Source organism: Pogona vitticeps, chromosome 1 (assembly GCF_051106095.1).
Source record: "Pogona vitticeps strain Pit_001003342236 chromosome 1, PviZW2.1, whole genome shotgun sequence".
NCBI lineage: Eukaryota > Metazoa > Chordata > Lepidosauria > Squamata > Agamidae > Pogona > Pogona vitticeps.
This window is the reverse complement of record NC_135783.1, coordinates 295,737,736-295,758,994: the sequence shown is the minus strand read 5'-3', so window position 1 is coordinate 295,758,994 and position 21,259 is coordinate 295,737,736. Positions and strand designations below refer to the sequence as shown.

Sequence of the window (21,259 nt, the reverse complement as noted above, 5' to 3'; positions counted from 1 at the left end):
AACACACACACATACACACACAAATAAAAAAACTGTTAGCCATTGTCTTTAATCTTCAGGCAATCATAGATAAGTGTAAATTGCTTACTCCCTGAAAATTAAACAAAAAAGAGAGCAATTGTGCAATGTTATTCTGTGGAAAAGGAAAAGAAAGGAATTATTTAGCCTGCAGAGAAAAAGATTTACCTAACGCAAAGTTTATTATAGTTAATTGCAGCTTTGGTTATAGGAAAATTGTAACTGGATTGAGATAGTCAGATGACCAAACGTTAATATATTTTCCCTCTTTAGAATAATTACTGAACAGTCGGTTAGGCTGGTAACCAATCCCTGGCCACAAGTGCCCTTATTTTATTTATTTTATTTATTTATTTATTCGATTTTTACCCCGCCCCTCTAGACAACGTCTACTCTACTACAAGTTAAAAAACATATAAAATGCATTTATACTAATTAGTTCTAAACAAAAGGTTTCCAAGATGGTGGTATACAAAAAAAAAAAAAAAAAGACAGAGAAAGAGAAAAGGAAAATGACTTAATTGACTGGGGGGTAGGCCTGTTTAAACAACCAAGTTTTTAATTGGCTTTTGAAAACCCCCAGCGAGGGTGCCAGCCGGATTTCAGTGGGGAGTGTGTTCCACAGCCGAGGGGCAACCGCCGAGAAGGCCTGGTTTCTTGTTTTCTCCTTCCGGGCCTCCCTCGGCGTCAGTCCCCTCAGCTGTCCCTGCTGGCTATGTCGGGTGACTCGGGTAGATCTGGGTGGGAGGAGGCGATCTGCCAAATATTGAGGTCCCAAACCTTAGAATTTGAATATGTTCATTTTCAGGAATTGTTGTAATACTAGTGTGCATCACTTCACAGACCAAAAGTTCTAGTTCAGGCATGGGGAATCCTCTGACCCTTGTCAAACTGGTCGTTTTTTTTTTTTTTTTTAAGGGCAAATCCCTCTCTGCTTATGCATTTCCCTCTAGCGCATCTTCCTTAGAGAGACTCTTAAGACTGGATAGAGTAGCCATGATAGAAAGGCAGCTTTCCGCCTCTGCCCCTGCTGACTCCTACCACATTGCCGGGAAAGCTACAGTGATTTCAACCATGGAAATCAGTAAAGACTGAATCCGAAAAACTTTGAATCAAAGCTAGTTTTCTTTGCTGTGTAGTCACACCCTGGGCTGGTATCCTATTTAAATTTAGATATCCTGGCCATCCTTTAAAAAAGTTAACAATTTACAACTTGCCTTTGGCATATATGGCATTTGACTGCTTCTCCAGCTGTTTTCCAAGTGTTTAATATAATGATTACTGCTGGTGCTGTTGAATAATTTCCATACTGCAAAGCCGTAGGTCTTGGAAATCCATTTAAAGCAGCTTTTCATGGCCTGTGCAGGTTTGAGAACTGGTTTGGTATATGAGAACCAGCCATTTTAGTTCTAGTACCATTTCCCCGAAAATAAGACCTAACCTGAAAATAAGCCCTAGTATCCTCGTAATATAAGCCCTACCCCAAAAATAAGCCCCAGTTAAGTGCAACCCCGCCCTCCACCATTGTGCAGCAACCAGAAGATGACATGACTGTAAAATAAAACATCCCCTGAAAACAAGCCCCAATGCACTTTTTGGAGCAAAAATTAATATAAGATCCTGTCTTATTTTCGGGGAAACACAGTATTCATAGGGAAATTTGTGACAGCGTGATATTTCTACAGCTGGATGGTTAAACATATGAGACCAAAACTTGTAAACCTTGTACTGGAATTGTGGAGGAAGAGAACAGAGGTGGAAGAAGGCAAATGGAGGACGAGATCACAGACGGGCTATCATTTAGCCAGACTTCAGCATTAGAAATAGCAACTGTGGAACTGATGTTTTTCTATTGGAACAAATAAGAGGAAATGTAAAGGTTTATATTCAAAGGAAATGTTACAGCTGCTTTTAGTTCAAGTCACTACCCTACCTTTATTATTGCCTTTTGGAGTCTGACCATGGGAAATTTCCTACACTAGGACGAACCATTCGCCATAGATGTGATCTACCATTCAAGGAACTTATTGCTTAGTAAACTATGAGTAAGCTGACCAATAGATCAATCACCCCGAAGAGAAAAGAAAAAAACAGGCCTCAACAACAATAATAAAAGATACAGAGACTGAGTAGACACTGTAGCACCTAAAACTGAGGAGGATGTCACACAGGAATATTGAGTGACATTCAGGAAAAACTTACGCTTTTGGACTATAACTAGGAGAACCAGGGAGTTGCAGCCCAAAAGAGGGACATTTCCAAGCTCTGCCTCCCTCCCTCTTCTATCCACTGATGGCTGTTTTTATAGCGCCCCCCCCTCCCGTGGCTTGCATTCTTAAAACAGCAGGCCTTCACCCTGCTGTTTTACAGTCTCTCGATGAGGCGAGCAGCACACAGTATCCTGAACAAACCTAAAATGTATTTTTAAAAGTCATCTCAGACAACGCATTTTATGTAAGCCTACTGGATAAATCTGTGTTCATTGTTATTTACAGACATTGTTTCCATGCATAATGTGAAGACTGGAAGGCAAACTAGATTCTCTGCCTCCACAATCATGAGATCCTAAAATGTGAGTCCAGTTCCACTAGCAATAAAACCAAATCAATTTAAATTTCAGTGAACATACAAGATGTGCACACACAGAGTAATGTGACAGAGGAGTTAATTTTTCTATTCCCACTCCAGAGAGGTGTGATGTGGAATTGATTCACTGAAATCAATTCCACATATGTGAAGGCTTGTTAGTCTATGTTATTTTTTTAAAATTCCTGCTGTCTGATACAGTTCTATACCAGATAGCAATAATTTTTTTAAAAAATGAAAACATCACAGTCTGCTTCCTGAAGACCTGATCAGCTGATTGGCCTTGTCTGGACACTGGGAAGAAAGCAGAGGTGGTGGTGACGAGGAACACATTGATCCAAAAGCCACATGAGAACCACATGATTTTACACCAAATTTGAAAAGAACAATCCCTCTCCCGATTTATTTCATTAGTGGAACCAAGTTCTGTGTTTGCTGAGATAATGTGGAATGGCAGAAGAGAGATGAAGGAGAACTTACAGTGGAGAATTGACACATGGCATGCACAGTGATGCTGTCCTGCACCCACCAATTCTCCTCCATGAATGCCTCTCTGAGGCCATTTCTCTCCCTTCCCAATGTGAGCTAATATGGTTGTGGAGGTGGCCTTTAGGGCAAATATTTTTAATTGACTGCATGAGTAAAACTGAGCAGTGGAAATGCTTGTGTGGAAGGAGAATTTAACCATTCCCTTCCACCCTCTCATCACTCTCTCATTCTTTCCTACAAATGTTTCCATGCCCCTCCATTAGGAATAGAAATAAATGATGGGGTCATGTTCCTCTCTGTAGTTTGACCCAAAATGTGTACGTTCTGTGATAAATCACCTGGCAGATGCTTTAATCACTGTTGCACATGTTGTCTAGATCTGGAAGCTATGGTTGCCAGCTTTGGAACACACCAATCAGGGTATAAAAATCATAGTTTGAACTTGGTTTAATATACTGGCTTTATTCCAAAGCTGGACATCATAGCATCGCAGTTTGGGTAAAATTGGAAACTGTGGTTAGTTAGGGATGCCATTTGATTGCTTGTACCACAAAAGAGGGAGTGGAAAGGCTCTTTGCATTTCAAAAACTGATTCCTAACTTGGATTATTAAACTGAGATATGATCAGCTGAATGTGGCTACTGTTAATCAGTCTGAGCTATTTACTGGTTTTAATGTCTGAAACTAGGTTTGAACTCGGGCGTCTATAGATTATTTAATATTAATTGTCCTGGTCTCATCTCTAACCCAACAAACACGCAACCTACCCTCAAAAACTACAGCTGTTTCAATTGTTCTGTTTCATCACTCCATAACTAAAAACAAACCTTTCAAATAAAATATAATAAAATGACTCAGAAACCAAAGAATTTGGCAGATGGAAAAAAAAATTGAAACAACGCCACTGAATTAGACTTTGCTCACATGTCATTTTATCCTCTAACACTCAGACCTCTTTACTAGACAATACTCTTTGTAGTATGACATTCTTATACATTTGGAGCTTCTCGGAAGTTTCCTCTAGAGCAGCCGGACTCAACCTTTTTTTTTTTTTTTTTTTTTGCCACAGCCATAAACAAAATATGAAAGAAATATAGGCTGACTCAGGATTGTATAAGTCGCATAATGAACCTTATAAGATGGTTTGTGAATAACTGTTTCCAGCATTTGTCCCCCTTAAAATGTGCCAGGAGCCCCCAAGGGGCCATATGGCCCCTGTTCAGAATGATTGCTCTAGAGTCTAGGAGGTAGATCCACCTGCTAAGTACTAAGAAGGTGTATTGTACTCACTCTGCACAGCAAGAAAGTGGTGGGGCCTCTGATGTATGACCCATTGCTTCAAATACCCTGCAATGGGCAGGAAAAACAGGATCGTAGCTCTGATGTCACTCTGCAGAGGGCAGGAAGGGTGAGATGATATCACATGGCCTGTTTCCTCTTCTTACAGCATGATTCCTCCAGGCTTGCAAGGCATCAGACCTGGAAACAACGCCATGCTCTCTCCCAACTGATTAGCTGAAGAACAAAATCAAACTGATTTCCAAATACTGTACAGGCTGAAGCCACCTCCCATTAGAATAATCAGACAATCTCACTTAAGGATGGGTACACTGCTGCTAGATGCTGAATCAGCATCTTGTCCAGTGAGCGGTCAGGTATTAAGAGAATAGCAGGAAATGCAGCAATAAACAGTGGATGTAGGCACACAGGGTCATAGTGTCTGGAGCAGAGCTTTTTTTTGGATTACATTTCCCAGAATCTCCCAGACATCTGGGAGGTGCAGCCCTAAAAATTACTTTTCAAAACTGTCCTCTGGAGCAGGCAGCCATGAACTTGAACTTAGTGGGATTTTTACAAAGCAAGTTTTAAAAAGCTTCTCATCGGTGCTTGTCCTCCACTGAGATTTAGAGTTAGACTTGTAGTAGATAACCAGTCTTACTGCTGCCGTTCGTCTTTCAGCATAACAAGGCAAGGCATCATCAGGCAAGAAGGAAGCGCTGCCTGCTTTCTAAAGACGTCTAGCCCCATGTGGCATTAATTAATTCCTTGAGGGATTCAAAAGTTGGAAATAATTTGTGTTGCAACAATGTGCTCATCCTGTGAGTGACTGAATTCTCTTTGTGGCAATTTGAACACTCACATTTCGAGCACATAGTTGCAACACAAAGTGTTTCCAATGTGTGGATATAGAATCAACATCAGGCATCTAGCAGCTAAGTCATCCGATTGTGGTCCTCACTTCAGCCCCTTTTATGGCCAGTGTGCCTGCAGTGAATTTACTTTTCTGTTTAGCTCTCTTTCTAAGAGGTGATGGGGCTGCAGAACAAGGCACTCCTAACAGGGATCTCTTAGTGTGCAAGAATGTTCTCAAGGCTTGTATGGCAATGCAGCACAATCATTCCACTCCCGGGTTGAAGGAGACCATATGATTGAATTAGTTCCAGCCCCTGCCATACTTAATCTTTTGGATTACAATAATTTGTTGTTTAGGATATGGTGGCAACTACTGCATGAATGGTACTAAGGTTCAGGTAATAGTGGTTTTACTTGCAGGGAAGAAAACAGTGGGGCCTGGACTATTGTACAACAGATGAAAAATGTATATATTCACGAAGGCTTTCACGACCGGGATTTAATGGTTGTTGTGGGTTTTTCAGGCTCTTTGGCCGTGTTCTGAAGGTTGTTCTTCCTAACGTTTTGCCAGTCTCTGTGGCCAGCATCTTCAGAGGACAGCACTCTGTGCTCTCCTCTGTGCTGTCCTCTGAAGATGCCGGCCACAGAGACTGGCAAAATGTTAGGAAGAACAACCTTCAGAACACGGCCAAAGAGCCCAAAAAATCCACAACAACCATCAGATGAAAAATGATTAATTTTATTCCAGAAGGATCAAACTGCTTATTAAAGAATAAATAACTCTTTAAATATAGTGTTTTAGATATACACCACAAACATAATGGGAACATGTGCAAAGTAGAATGCAGAAGATTCCGGAAACCTTTAGTCCATATAAACACAACAGGCTAAAGAACCCAGAACGAGGGAGTGAGGTTCATTTTCAACAATGTGTTAAAAATCTGCTGAGCACAAACAAAGGCCATTTTAATGCAATAATTTTCTAATTGCAGAATTTTTAATAGATTACTCATGTACATGACATTTCAGAGAAGCAATAATAGATATGTAAAAATGAGTATTACCATAAGAATGTTTTGCAAACATGTAATCCTAACATAGCTACATTTCTGAAATAGATGTAAAAATTATACTTTTGTTGGATTAATTATGTAGCTTTCGGAATTAACAATGATATGAAGGATAGATACAACTCTGAGAAATCTCATTTTATTATGAAATGAGAATTCCAGTATCTAATCATAAGTTAGCACAAACAAGAGCAAAATCATGTCATTCTGTATACTTGGCACTAGACTATCACAATCTGCAATGTTAAGGTTTCTGAACAGGTCTGTGCGCTTCCTGTGTTTCCATGCATTTTGTTAGCCAGGACACAAATCTTGATAACTATTTTAACAGCTTTCAGCATAAGCTGGAACAACAAAGCCTAACCCAATTTTTGCTAACAGGCAAAGGTTTACTTTGAATCAACTGCAATGCAGAGCACTCTGCCTATAAATAACATGTTTGCATCAAATTAAGAAAGCTGCATTCTCCCATCTTATAGAGCTCATTAAAGTTTTTCTGTAAGCTAAACTGCATTAAGATGCCCAGATCTAGTCAAAATTCAAAACATTCTATTCAAAGTGTGTTGGAATATGTCTTTCAAAGCTCTGCTGATCATAGTCAGGAGGAAACTGTTCACAACACATTGGACACACCTTCCAGTAACTTTCAACGTGTTCTTCAAACTTGCTCTGATCGTAGTTAGGAGGAAATTTCACATGACAAATGGGACACTTCTTGATGGGCACAAAACTGGAATCAAAACAAAATCCAGATCCATGTCTATGCAAGTGGAGGTTTGGTGGATCAGGAGCAGAAGGTGCAGTTGCCTCATCATCATTGCTATCCTCTGGATCTTCTAAACCATCAGGTCGACTAAGGTTGCGAGCTGGCTGGCTGCACACTACATTGTCTTCAAATTCCCAAGAGCCTGCTCTTACAGGTGGCCTCTGGATCTGATCAGGGTAAAAAGCACCATCTCTAGTTTCCTGGGTTGTACAGGTATTTCCATACTGCAGTATAAGTAGTCTGCTTGGCACAGCAGGAACTGGTTGATCATCTTCAGAACCGAGAACTGGATTGAGAAAGTATAATGCTTGCTGAGATGACTGTCCTTCAGTGATTCTTTCTGTGTTACTTCCTGGTCTCCTTCCAGGATTCTTCTCACTGGTGAAGATTCCCACATGGGATGTCAGTTCATTTATCTGTCTGTCCTTTTCAGCCAACTGAACTAAATATTGGTCTTCCATAGCAACTAGCTGTTGTTTCACAGTCTCATTGAGTTTCACTTGCTCCTTCCACTTCAGCTCCAGCTTGGCCAGTTCATCAGCTTAGGTGCTACATTTCCACTTTTCATCTGACTGTGCCTGCTTGTGTTTCTTATATTTCTCTGCTTCCTTATTCTTTTCACAATGTTGTTCCTTTTCTGAAAACTCCAGAACTGTATCAGGTGAAATGGGGCTAACGGGAGATGTAGACAACTTTTTTTATCTTTCACTTTTTAAGCCATCTGTCAGATTCTGCTGATTCCCTGCAACTGTTGTCTGCTCCATAAGTTTATTGACTTCTTTTTGCAGGTCTTGGCACTCCTTGAATTTCTCCTTGTAATGATCAACAGCCATTTGTAGATGGAGCTTCAGATCTTCAACATCCCTGTACAATTCTTTTTTTTACTATATTTGATGCTTCCTGTTCATTATGCACCAAAGTCATTTTTTTAAAGTTCAGACAGAGCATCAACAAGTTGCTTCTTTATCTTCTCATTTTCTAATTGAGCATCTTGAAGATCTGCCATGGTTTTATCATGAGCATTTACTGCATCACGTAGCTCTTTTGACATCAATAAAGCTTCCTATCTACTGGCTTGTAACTGATCCTCAGCTTTTCAAAGCTGTTCCTTTAAAATGCTTGCCTCTTCCTTGTTTGCAGAAGTCAACAAAAAGCTTTCTTCAGTTTGTCTGTCTCAGTCACGCACAGCTGTAATCGTCCAATCTCTTTCTTATAATAAGCTATCAAATTCTGTTTGTTTCCATCCAAATTTTTTAATGTCTGCATCTCCGATGCTGGCTTGGCATTTTCAATTTCTGTGTTCTTCAAATGTATCTTGTAGCGTTCCATGTACCGTCTCTGTCTTCAACTGGCATTCAAGCTGTTCTTTTTCAAGGCCTACTTTCTTAAGTTTGTCTTTTAAGCTGTCTAACTCTGTTTCTTTTGCAATAGCCTTCTGAGTAACAGCCGTGATATCTTCTTCCAGCTGGAGAACTTTGGAAGTAGTTTCATCATATTTTTTTTCTTGAGCTCTTCTCTTTCAGCTTCAAGAGCTTGTGTAGTTTTCAAGTTATCATTCTGCTTTATTTCAAGCTGATTAAATCTTTCTTTTTCATAATTAAGTTCTTTTTCCAGTCTCTCAACTTGATCTCTGAGCTGAATAGTTTCCTTTTCAAGAGAAGCAGTTACTTTTAATAGTTCTTTTTCTTTCATGTTTTTTTTTCCAATTTTGAACTCAAGAAGTCCAGCCTCAATGGTCACCACCAACATATCAGAATTTCCTTCGTCTTCCATTGCTAACAATTCTTCCACTGGAAATGATGTTCAAAATTGGAAAGGTGTGCTTGCTCCATGGATCTCACCCTTACGTATCACATAACAGAACTGGTAAAATTCACCATCATCATTTGGAAGATAATATCCTTGAAAAGACAGCACACAGTTAACTGTTGATCCTTCTATATAATTCTCAGGCATAGGTGACCAAAGAAAGGTGTAATAATCTCGTGCAGTACTCCATCCAGCCTTGAAAATACCAACCCAGTCTTTATGGTGGGGATGTATATGAGGAGTCAAAGTATAATGGCATTCAAGGTGCACATTAGGCAGGTAACCTTTTGTGATATTTTGAAAGATAGCATGGGCAAAATTTAAAAATCAAGTGCACTACTTGAAGATGGGACTTCTTGAAAAGATGTCATAGTTGCTCTCATAAGACGCTAAACGCTTCCACTCAAAGCCACAGCCGCCATTAAGGCCTCAGAGCCCCATCCCGTGCGTCACTTCCAGCCCCTGTGCACAGACCTTGGGGCCTGGCCTGCTGGAGTTGCCTCTGCCAGACTAGTTCCATTCTCACCACCATGTACTAGAGTGTGGCCTTCCAGGACACTTTCACAGAACCTCAAGACCCTGCAATGGGCCATCATGAAAAAAACAACAAATAAGCAGAGAGAAAAAGAGTAAACATTCCAGGATTTTCTGCTCCTGGGGGCTTCCATCATTAGAAGAACTGTACCAGAACAGACCCAGGGCAAATCTGGGCCCAACACTCAGTTTCCACAGTGGCCAGCCAGAGTTTCTCAGGAAGCCCACAAGCAGAGTATGATTGTGTTAGCTCCCTCTGACTTATGTTATCAAATTGCTGGTGTTGAGCTGCATGTGGATGGGCACTGTTGGAAACAGGATGTTGGATTTACTCTAGAGTTTGCATAAGGTAGGTTTTAGGACTACAGCTCCCCAAATCTTTCAGTCAGCTTGGCTACCACAATGCTGACTGAAGAATGATATGAATTGTAGCCCAAAGCATTAACTTTTCCAAGGTCTGATGAAGCCTTTGACCTGCTCTATTGGGGCTCTTTAACATTCTTAAGTTCTTCCTTGTGATTTTCATGGGGAGAGAGAATGCATGAAAAAAAGGGACAGCATTGTGAGCAAGACCATGTGCCAGGAAGTCCAGAGTTCTAATATACCCTCAGCCAGATGTGATTCCTTGCTTAACTTAAAGGTCTCTTATAAAGATGGCTGAGATAAGACACATAAAGCATTTTGACCACTATATACGGTAGATGTCATATGTGTATGTTATGCAATATAATATTTTCTTTGTTTCTGTAGCCTGTTAGACTAAGCCGCCTCTAGCTAGATCTCATCCTCCAAGAAGAGGTATCGCCTCTTGCTGGTTATTGAAGGTGTCTTGCACATTTCAGACTGAAGTATCTGTAGGGCAAGAACCCAGATCATTTTCTGTCAGGTGTACCTCGCATACAGTGTCAAGCGATCATGAAAGAAGCAAAACAGGGGTGGCAAGGCATGTGATGAAACAAATCTTTACATATATATTCTAAAGCAGGCTGCACCCAGCTGCGCAAGGCTGCTGTACAAAAACGTACATCCAAGACATATAGCTCAACTGTGGTAAGACAGTCCCATTCGATTATTCTGTGATGCAGAATCATTAGAGGTACGATTCTAGCCCTGACCCCTTATTTGTTGTTCTGCTCATGTGAGCAATGATGAGTCTGAAGAGGAGAGGCTTCTGCTCACTGTATAGATTTTCCAGTGTTCTTGTTTGATCAGTGGAGTCCCATTTCCAGAGATTTCACCTGAAACCAGACTTGACTTCTGATGGTGTCAAAGGAGCAGAGTGGGCCAGCGTTGGGAGGGGCGGTCAGAACAATTTCAGGGATAGCTGACTGTGGAAAGTAGCTCAAGACCCTCAACTCCCTGATTTCCTCCAAATTCCATGATAGGATGAAGTATGCTTACTCATTGGTTCTCTCCCCCCAGTGTTCTTCCTTGCTCTTGGGTTTTTGATATGCCAGTGTTGCCAAATCCCAAGACACGTGGAAATGTGTTTGCACTGAGTCAGTCAGCCCTGGTGACAGTTGAGAATTGAAAAGATGCCTTAAAGCTGCTCTCTCCAAACCAACTTTCTTTTCTTCCATTATTGTTTGCTTTGTGATCTGTCTTGCCACCTGGAGACTCAATAAAGCACAGCCATCCCCTGAGACTTTGCCCAGACTCCTGAGACCTGGCAAACATATCTAAGATTAACACGGCTCACCTGGAGGTGTGCACACGTACTGCTGCTATACTGGCTTTTTGTATCTCCAAGTTACTGGCAAAAAGCAAGAGGTTTCTTTAACCTCTGATGGGCTACCATACACAGCAGGTGGCCATGGGTCTGTATCAGTCACTGACGTACAGAGGGTAGCCAAAGGAGAAAGAACCCATTTTAGCGATGGGTCCCTGGTTGTAGAACTATCTTGCTGGTTAAGCTCGCCTTGTGCATATATTAGCATCTTTCTGGTACCAGGCAAAGACCTTGTAAGGCTTCCAGGCATCTTAACATTTTTAATATTACTGTTATTTGTCTCTACTTTTGACTGTTTTCAATATTAACTCCTATGAAGCGGCTTTTAGCTCTCTTTGTGATTTGACTATAGTTGGCACCTGTTTTGCACTCTGTATTCCTTCTGCAGCAGTGCTGAAATTGCTGTGTGTTGTGTTTTCACTTTATTTCAAAGTTATTGTAATCACCTAGACTAGCACTCTCAATATCGCACAACTATGGATAGAAAACATTCTTTCAGTCTTTCTCCATCTGAATTCTTGTTATGTTCTTCTACTGCAACATTAGTGTGTGCAGTAGTCATTACTGAGGAAGTGTCTGCCAAAAAAGAAAAGAAAAAGATCCAATACAAGGAATGAGGGAAAATGGAAAGAATGAACAATATAAACCAAGTGACAAAAAGGAAAGTTGGGAGGAGTGGTGGCAGCAGTGGCAATGATCTCACATGCATTAGTACTGCTTGCATGATATTGAATCCACAGTGGCTTTGAAAACAAACAAGGAAATGAACTTTTACCAAAAAAAAAAAGTTTTTCAAACACACTTCCCAAAATGGCATGGTGGGAAATGTGAGGGGTTTTTTTTGTAAATAAACATTTTAAATCTAACTATTTTGAAATGAAGCCACAATCCTATAACAATAAAAATAACTAAACAATAACAGTGATATGACAAAAGAAATTTGATAATCCTTTGTTAAATTACAGTTATAATGTCTCTTTATTGTTGGAAAGGGGAATTAATTGCAAGTAAATTACAAAAGATTACAAATGTACACATACCATGGTGCCATGTTCTTTTTAGAAAGAAGAGGCTTTCTCCTGGCAACCCTTCCAAACAAACCATACTTGTTCAATCTCTTTCTGATTGTACTGTCATGAACTTCTCAGTTTTGGCTTTATTTTTGTTAAGTAAATCATGACACAGTGTAATATGTCATGTGTTGTTCACCTCTGGTTGTTATCTGCCTGGTTTTCGGACATGCTGGGGACCAGGGGATTTTTGTTATGTTATGGTACTTAAAACCATAGAATTCAAAAAGAGTGTACTTCATATTCTCGAAGGCTTTTGTAGGGTTTTTTTTGGCTGTTTGGCTGTGTTTTGGAGTTTTTTCTTCCTAATGTTTTACCAGTCTCTCTGGCCGGCATCTCCAGAGGACAGGAGCTAGAACATGGTCAAACAGCCCGAAAAACCTACAACAACCAGAATGTACTTTTTTTTTCACATTACTATATATTGTGGTAAATGAATGTTTCCCAGAACCATTTTTCTAAGCTGGTGTTTGTTTTTATTCTCCCCATCCTTTGTGGTATGGCAAATGACAAAGGTTAATTTACCTCTGTGCAGAAACTGGTTTTTCCCCCCTTTATTTATTTATATATATTTTTGGACCATAGCTTCCTGCTGGCTAGAGGATGCTAGAAGTTATACTCCGAAAAGAGTAACTGTTTTCTGCAGTTGTGCATCCCCAAATTAACTTTCTTAAGCTCTACAGCAAATCTGATATTTTTAAATCGTCAGTGGTTTGGGGAACTCCCTCTCTTTTTTTGGGGGGGTGACTCTCACCACAAAGAATTTGGTTCACAGTCTGGGGGTCCATCTTGACCTGGCGCTTACCATGGAGACTCAGGAAGCATCCATGATTCGGTCTGCCCACTTGCACCTTTGGTGGATCACCCAGCTGCGTCCCTGTCTAGACACAGGGGCGCTCACCACACTGGTCCATGTGCTCGTAGTCTCAAGAATAGACTACTGTAACACTCTCTATGTGGGGCTTCCTTTGAGACTGATGTGGAAGCTTCAGATGGTCCATAACACAGCGACCATGATTTCACCATATTTCCCCCACTTTCAGCACCTTACACTGGCTACCTATCCACTTCTGCATTGATTTCAAGGTGCTAACTATTACATATAAAGCCCTTAACAGTTTAGGATCTTGATACCTGGCAGAGAGCTGCCTTCTGCCCAGTTCTACCTGTATCACCCGCTCCAGTCAAGCGGGGTGGCTAAGGGGCCTAACGCCAAGAGAGGCCCAGTGGGGAAAAAACTAGAAATCAGACATTCTCAGCAGTGGCCCCTCGCCTTTGGAACAATTACCTGTAGAAATCCGCCTGGCTCCCTCACTGTGTGCCTTCAATACTGACTTGAAGATATGGCTATACAGGCAGGCCTTCCCTACAGCCATTACCTATCCTATCGCCCCTTTTCTTTTTCTTTTCTCCTTCTTTTTCTTCTTTTTTTCTTTCCCATCTTGGACTAATTTGGATTTTATCTTAGTTTATTTTTATATTATACATAAACCACCCAGAGTAGACACATTCTAGATGGACAGTTTATAAATCTAATGAATAAATAAATACTTTGTTGTTGTTTAGTCGTTAAGTCATGTCCGACTCTTCATGACCCCATGGACCAGAGCACATCAGGCCCTCCTGTCTTCCGCTGCCTCCCGGAGTTTGGTAAAATCCATGTTGGTAGCTTTGATGACACTGTCCAACCATCTCATCCTCTGACGTCCCCTTCTCCTCTTGCCTTCACACTTTCCTAACATCAAGGTCTTTTCCAGGGAGTCTTCTCTTCTCATGAGATGGCCAAAGTATTAGAGCCTCAGCTTCAGGATCTGTCCTTCCAGTGAGCACTCGGGGTTGATTTCCTTTAGAATTGATAGGTTTGTTCTCCTTGCAGTCCAGGGGACTCTCAAGAGTCTCCTCCAGCACCACAATCCAAAAGCATCAGTTCTTCAGCAGCCGGCTTTCTTTATCGTCCAGCAACAGATAACAGCAACAGTATCTCAAAGGATGCTCACTGTATGGCAAGTGTGCATTTCGCACATTTAGAGACTATGATCTAAAAGCTTTAAGAAGAGAGAGATATTGACTAGAAATGGGTCCCTTCATCCAATATTTCTGAATGGCAGCATAACTGCCTTGCGAACCCTCCTCTCTCTCCCCCCCAGACCACCTGGTCCACTTACCTTGCATTGTGCACTGCCTCCTGCTCCAGTGGCATGCCAATCCAGGCAGGAACTCAGCTGGCCCATCCTCACCTCCCCCAGCACCTGACCACTCTGAAGAGGAGGTGGGAAAGGGATTCTCCTCACACAGTCGATGAGTAGTTGGCTGCTAGGGGAGGCTGGGACAGGTTGACTGAGCTCCTGCCCAGACTGGTGCATCACTAGAACAGAAGGGAACACAGTAGCATGCAACGAAATGCAAGTGGACCAGCCTGTCTGTGGGGAGGGGCAAAGGTCCACATGACAGCACAGAGATATTCAAATGAAGTGACCTGAACTGATTCTGCTCCCATCTCTAATACTGCCCAAAATCTTATTAGTTATGCCTGCCGACGTAAATAAAATAAGCATAATGCAACTGATGTAAATCTCACCAGTAAATTGCTGCAAGTTAGGAAGTCGATGTAGCTAGATCAGCAACTTCCCATTCCCTAAGTTTTCCCAGTGAAAAGCTGTGCTACGAACAGCATCAGGTTCAATTTAGGACATTGGGTCCAATTTGTGCTAATGTATGAGGGATCCATGTCCTTCTCAATTCTCACTTGTTGTGGGCAAAATGCATGGAAATTTTGTTTTACATTATTTAAAGACCACCCATTCTTAAAAATAATGGCCACAAAAATCACACTCCTTCACTGGTGCCAATATCAGATGCGAAACTCTAGTTTTTAACCAGCTTCTTAATTATTCTGAATTACACTACAATTCCTTCAAGGGATTAACACTAATCTACTTCCTCTTCTTTTCCTAATCCTTTTCTGACTTTTAAGAAAGGTTCTGCAGAGGCCCACAAATGGGAACTTCCCTTCCAGTAAGTTTCTTCTGCCATTCTCCCTGCAACTAATATCATCCCTGCTTCTTCATAAAAAGAAAGCTTCACCCTCACCTGCAGATCCAGAGCTTGGAAGTCTCCAATTACAGATATTAACTAGTGGTGGTGATAAGTTACTTCTTTAGTTTTTTAAAAAATTAAAGCACAACAAAGTTACATTGTACAAGTAATGTTGAAAAGCAGGAGTAAAATGGATTAGTTGGTGGAAGAAGTAACTTTTGCAGTAATTTTTAAATGACTTCTTTACAGGCATTTTAGGCATGTTTTTTGGGTTTTATGCCTCTGGTTGGCTGGTGTGTTTTAAGTAACACCAGAAAAAAAACAGCAGTGGAATAAGCATTGCAGTAAATTATATACAGATATTTTTTATGACAGTTTTAAAACACTGTAATAATTGGAACAAATTACTGTAGTTTAAAGTGTTGTGTAGGCACTGTATGTCCAAGTCTCCTATGTCACACCAATTTCTTTTTGGAAATAAATCAGTGCAACTTTCCAAGAATTTGGGAATTGTATTCTCGAAGGCTTTCATGGCCGGGATCTGATGGTTATTGTGAACATGGGCCGTGTTCTGAAGGTTGTTCTTCCTGACATTTCACCAGTCTCTGTAGCCGGCATCTTCAGAGGACTGGAGTAGGAACTCTGTCCATGCTCTGTTGCTGTTTGTTGGAGAGTTGAGTATTTATAGCTGTGGGAACAGCTTTCGTCCTTTTCAGGAGATAGGGTGATCAGCGTTTTTTTGGTTGTGAATGTATTGTTGTGATAAGTGGGAGAGATTATCCGTCACTGTGGTTGATGGGTGTCTTTAGCTGGTCTCTTTTGTGCAATGATCCCTGGTCCTTGTAGCTGGGTAGAGTTTGTTGACCTTCTGCAGGCTGTATTTTCCAGTGATGGAAGCTAGGCCTTGTTCAGTTTCAGACTTTCCTCTTTTTTGTTGAAGCTATGCTGATGTTTATGGATTTCAATGGCTTCCCTGAGCAGTCTAACATAATGATTGCTGGTGTTGTCCAGTACTTCAGTATTTTGAAATAGAATTTCATGTCCACCTTGTTTTAGGGCATGTTCAGCTACTGATGATTTTTCTGGTTGTTTTAGTTTGCAGTGTCTCTCATGTTCTTTGATTCTGGTCTGAATGCTGCGTTTTGTGGTTCCAATATATACCTGGCCACAACTGCAAGGTATCCGGTATATTTCTGCAATGGTGAGGGGGTCCCTTTCGTCCTTTGCTGACCATAACATTTGTTGTATTTTTGTGGTGGGTTTGAATACTGTTTGTAGGTTGTGTTTTCTCAAAAGTTTTCCCATGCAGTCCATGACCCCTTTGATGTACAGCAGAAATACTTTATTTGCGGGTGGCTGTTTTTCCTCTTCAGTTTGGTGTTGTTTTCTTGGTTTGATGGCTCTTGTGATTTCATTCTTGGAATAGCCATTCGCCAATAGGGCCCAATTCAGATGGTTGAGTTTGGTGCTGAGAAACTGAGCTTCACAGTTCCAATTTGCCCGGTCTACCAGTGTTTTGATTATGCCTCTTTTTTGTCATGGGTGGTGGTTGGAGTTTTGTGTAGGTACCGGTCTGTGTGGGTGGGTTTTCTGTAGACCTTGTGTCCCTGTCGGAGGTCAGTTTTGCATAGGACCATGACATCTATGAAAGGGAGTTGGCCCTCTATTTCTTTTTCCATGATGAATTGTATATTTGGGTGGATGCTGTTAAGATGGTTTGGAAATTCTTTCAGTTTTTCTTCACCGTGGTTCCAAATTGCGAAGGTGTCGTCCACGTATCGGAACCAGACTGTGGGTGTGAAGGGTGCCAAAGCGAGGGCCTGTTTTTCGAAATGTTCCATGTAGAAGTTGGCTATAACCAGGCTGAGGGGGCTCCCCATGGCCACTCCATCTGTCTGTTCGTAGAACTTGTTATCCCACTGAAAGCAGCTGGTCGTTAGGCAGTGTTGGAAAAGGGCCTTGATGTCTTCTGGGAATTCTGGGAATTTGGGAATCATTTTCAAACTCTGAATCAGTTTCAGTAAGCGGCCTTCCAGCATTTCAGGTAATGCAAAAGTATAACTTATTGTTTATTGAACAGAGAATTCATTTACACTGGGAGGAAAAACACATAAACCTTGTTACAGAAAGCCCTAGAGCAGATTTCTCTGCTTGTGCTTAAGACAGATGAGCAAGAAGAGACAGGAAATGACAGAGGAAGAAACCCCAGGAATACCAATGCAAACACAGATCTAGAAGAACAAAAGGGGAAAAGATATCTGCAGATCTCTCTTGTCTATTTGTCTTCACCACCACCATCCCCGTTTCCTTTATTCAGATCTTTTGCTTCATCTGAGCTGATGCACTGTTCCAGAAAGTGACTGGGCACATATTTATGAAAAGCCCTACTAATCTATGTGACAAACAGCTTTCTCCTGCCTGGCAGAGCAGGTGCTCCTCTCTCTCTCTCTCTTACCAAGGGAGAGAGAGAGAGAGAGAGAGAGGGAGGGAGAGTATATACCAGTGCCAAGCTTCAAATACAGGACCCAGCTTGTTTTTCAGATAAAGTAGATATAATAATTGGGAAACGTGTTTTATCTTGTGGATCATCATTTTATAAACTCCAGGCCCTTGTAGTTCAACATTTGCTCAACTTTCCTTGCATCCATGGTATCTGTGCTGCATCCTGGTGTCAACACAAGGTATGGTTTACACTAGTGACAACTCCTTGCTTTCTGAGTTTTTTACACTGCTGTGGGGTGAATATTTGTTCTGTGTCCCTCTGATTACCATTAGTGCACAGTATCTTTGTGTGAACCCCAGTACTATGTTCATGCATGCTAATCTGTCACTGTCAGTCACAACCACAACTTGATAAGGTTACCTTTTAACTACAGCTGCCAGAATCCAAGGGTTCTCTGATATACAGTACAGAAAAACAACTTTTCCATGAACAGACGCTACTACTGTAGTATGAAAGGTATCTGTTACTGAATACCTTCCCTCATCTCTGAAACTGCTTTTCTCCTGCAAAAAAGATTAACAAGCTACCATTCACATATAAGTAGTGTTTGGTTTGGTCTTGCTTACTTTAAAGCAGGGGTAAGAAATATACAGTTCTCCCAATGCAGATATACAGTTCTCCCAGCTCCCATCAGCCCTCACCAGTATAGACAACAAGTCATCTTTGACCTGATCCAAAAGAACTCTTCTGTTCTTATGAGGGATTGTATGTGGGACAGTTCAAAACTTTGAGTCCATGCTGTAGTCGTCAACATGCCCAGTTCCTGGATTGGCTTCAGTTGTTTCATCTGCATTTTTGTTTTTCCTTCCCAATTAAACTACTTTGATCAAGGGACAAGTCTGTTTAGCCATTCCAAAATTAGCCCGCAAGGCTGCATTTAGTGAGGAAGGGCTTCACCTTCAGAGGATTTCAAGAAAAACTATACTGCTGCTCAAGCTTTGTATGATCAAATGATATTAGCCTCTTGCAGAGCTTGGGAGAGGGCTGGGGAATTCTGGGAGCTGTAGTGCAAAAAAGTAACTTCAACAAGCTCTGATTTATTACGATGGTAGACGTGCTGGCTGCTGTAACTATTTGTTGGAAAGAGATCTAGAAGGAGAGAGATTGCGATGCATCTTGTTGTTGTTAAGTCGTTAAGTCGTGTCCAACTCTTCATGACCCCATGGATCAGAGCATGCCAGGCATCTTCGACATTCACAATTAGCATCTTAGACATTCACAATTTAGACAAGGATGTCAGCAGGGTATAACAGCAAGGTCTATGGGAAACCTGTAGAAAGCACTGCCAAGGATTTTGAACGTATCGCAGCTTATGAGGGTGTTTCAGAAGTAACAGCTGTTTCTTAAAAAATGACTGTTGCTTTGCAAAATACTCTTCTGCAGTCCATCGTGTGCCTGAGTTCCCTTTTCATATTTTGCAGGAAGTGGTGGAAAACAGATAGGGGCCTCTCAAGCGCTGGTTCTTCATTGCTTCTTGTTCTGTGTTCAGGAAGCCAAAGGCATTTGCCTTTTCCTCCTTCTTCATGAGAAGGCTAGACACATCATAGCTATTCTGGCTTTGCTTCAGCACTGTAGCCCCATGAAGGAACTTACTCCAAACTCTGGAAGAGTCTAGACTCGCCATTTTCAGCTACAGAAGCATTTCATATACTGGGGAATGATCCATCACTGCCTGATGAATCTGTCTTAAATTTTTAACATATTTTGGGTGATTTTGCAAGCCCATCTATACAGAGTTTCTTGCCTATTCAAGTCTAGATAGTTGGCTTGTTCACACCTGGGTGGAGAGACAGACAAACAAATATGTTCCAGTGGCTTTGTGTTAAAAAATCCAGTTTACAGGAATACATGTTGTGGTATTTCTAGTGAAATAATTCCTTGACCATAATAAATACCATTAAAGAAAACAGAAACAAATAAAGAGGAAGCTGTTTTCTCAAATTTCCAATGGGAAGGATCAACTTCTTACAACTCGGTATTTTAAATGAATTAATAGGAGCCTGAAATAATAGTTTTTATGGTTTGCTAATCACCTTTAGTTCTTTCTCTGGATTTTTAGATCTGTGAAGTTGATCCTAGCAGACTTTTATTTTCTCATTGTTTGTTTATGTCTTGTGGCTATTGACTTTACACACATTGAGTGTCCACTAGGCAGTTTGGTGGGTGGATATCTCCTTATGGTTTCTTTGTTTTTAATTGTGATTCTTAAGTCCTGCTGAAGTGTTCCTAAGTGTGTACAGCAAACTTGTAAGGAGGGAGGTTGCACTTGTCCTTCCCCCTCCATCCCTGGTTCTGTTCTCCCATACATGTGGATGAGGGACAAGTCTACAGACGAAAGACCTCTGCATCACCAGTGGCTCTAATTCATGTGGAAAGCTCCCACAGTCTTTCCTTGAAGGTTCATAGCTGTCCCTTGGTAAGGAGGTAAGAGAAGTGATACAGGAGGGGCGTGATGAGTCCAATCCTCTTTCTCTTACATTGTTCAACACAAGAAAAACACTTGAATATGGCTTTCATCTACATTTTGGCTCTAATCTTGGTGGCACTTGCTAGATCCTTTGGGAAAGAAAGCAGTGTTAAATCTCCACTGCTCTTTCTGCTAAAGGAAATCAGTCCAGGCAGCCCTGAAATGTTTTGCCATTTGAAGAAATGGGGGTAGCGCAACCGTATAAAGCAAGGTGGGCAATTTTGGCAGATTCTAGGGCTAATTCCTCCCAATAGGCTGCATCCCAACTACTGATATTCAGCATCAAACTGTACTGCCAGTTTCTTTGATTTGTTTGACCAAATGCAGCTGGGACAAAAAATTGGCCCATCAAATCTGTTGCATGTTGCCACTGAGATAATGGTTTGTCCCAGGCAATGTAAGGTATTGGGGGGGCGGGGGAGTCTCATGACATTGTTCAGCAAACCATGGTGCTATGAAGCAGAAATCGCACACTACTTATCAGTAGGTTGGCCTCATTCAGGAGGGACAATGCTGTTCTAAAGAAATACTAGTTGTCTGCATTGTTTCCCAAGCTGAGCCACATTCCTATTGGAACTAGAATTCTTTAGAGCCAGATAGGACTCCACAACTCACTCAGCTGCAGTTTTTAATAATCCTGATGGATGAGGGTTAAAGGGATGTATAGAGTTTGCCAGTGAACATTGGTAACGCTAGGATCTCATTTTCAGAGACATTACTATCAACAATGGGGGTTCCCCTGAGTCCTAATCAGACATTCACTGCAATAGCTTTGTGTCTTCTCCAAAACCCAAGAGTCAGCAAATGAAGTTTAGAATGATAAAGGGTGAGCTGTCAACATTTCTGGTAGTTCCTCCACTTACAAGTTTCTCTGTAGAAGTATCTCTTCTGACAGTTCAGCAATTTCACTTCCCTTTAAAGGCCAAACCGAGAAGGTGCAGTGCTGTGAAATGAAATTTAAAGTGCAGCAGTATATCTTCACACTTCAGAGAGCACTAGAAGCTGTAATTCAGAGATGTTTCAATGTGGCAAGGAACAAATGGCCAGGG

General features: G+C 41.2%; 1 pseudogene across 1 annotated transcript in view; it reads right to left on the bottom strand.

Annotated features, from left to right (window-relative positions):
• Positions 1 to 21,259, bottom strand: part of LOC144588203 (tax1-binding protein 1 homolog pseudogene) — a 29,224-nt pseudogene extending 7,965 nt beyond the window's left edge. The window contains exon 1 of the transcript XR_013543616.1: positions 1 to 21,259. This exon is cut by the window's left edge and continues 7,965 nt beyond it. The product of XR_013543616.1 is annotated as a tax1-binding protein 1 homolog pseudogene (transcript).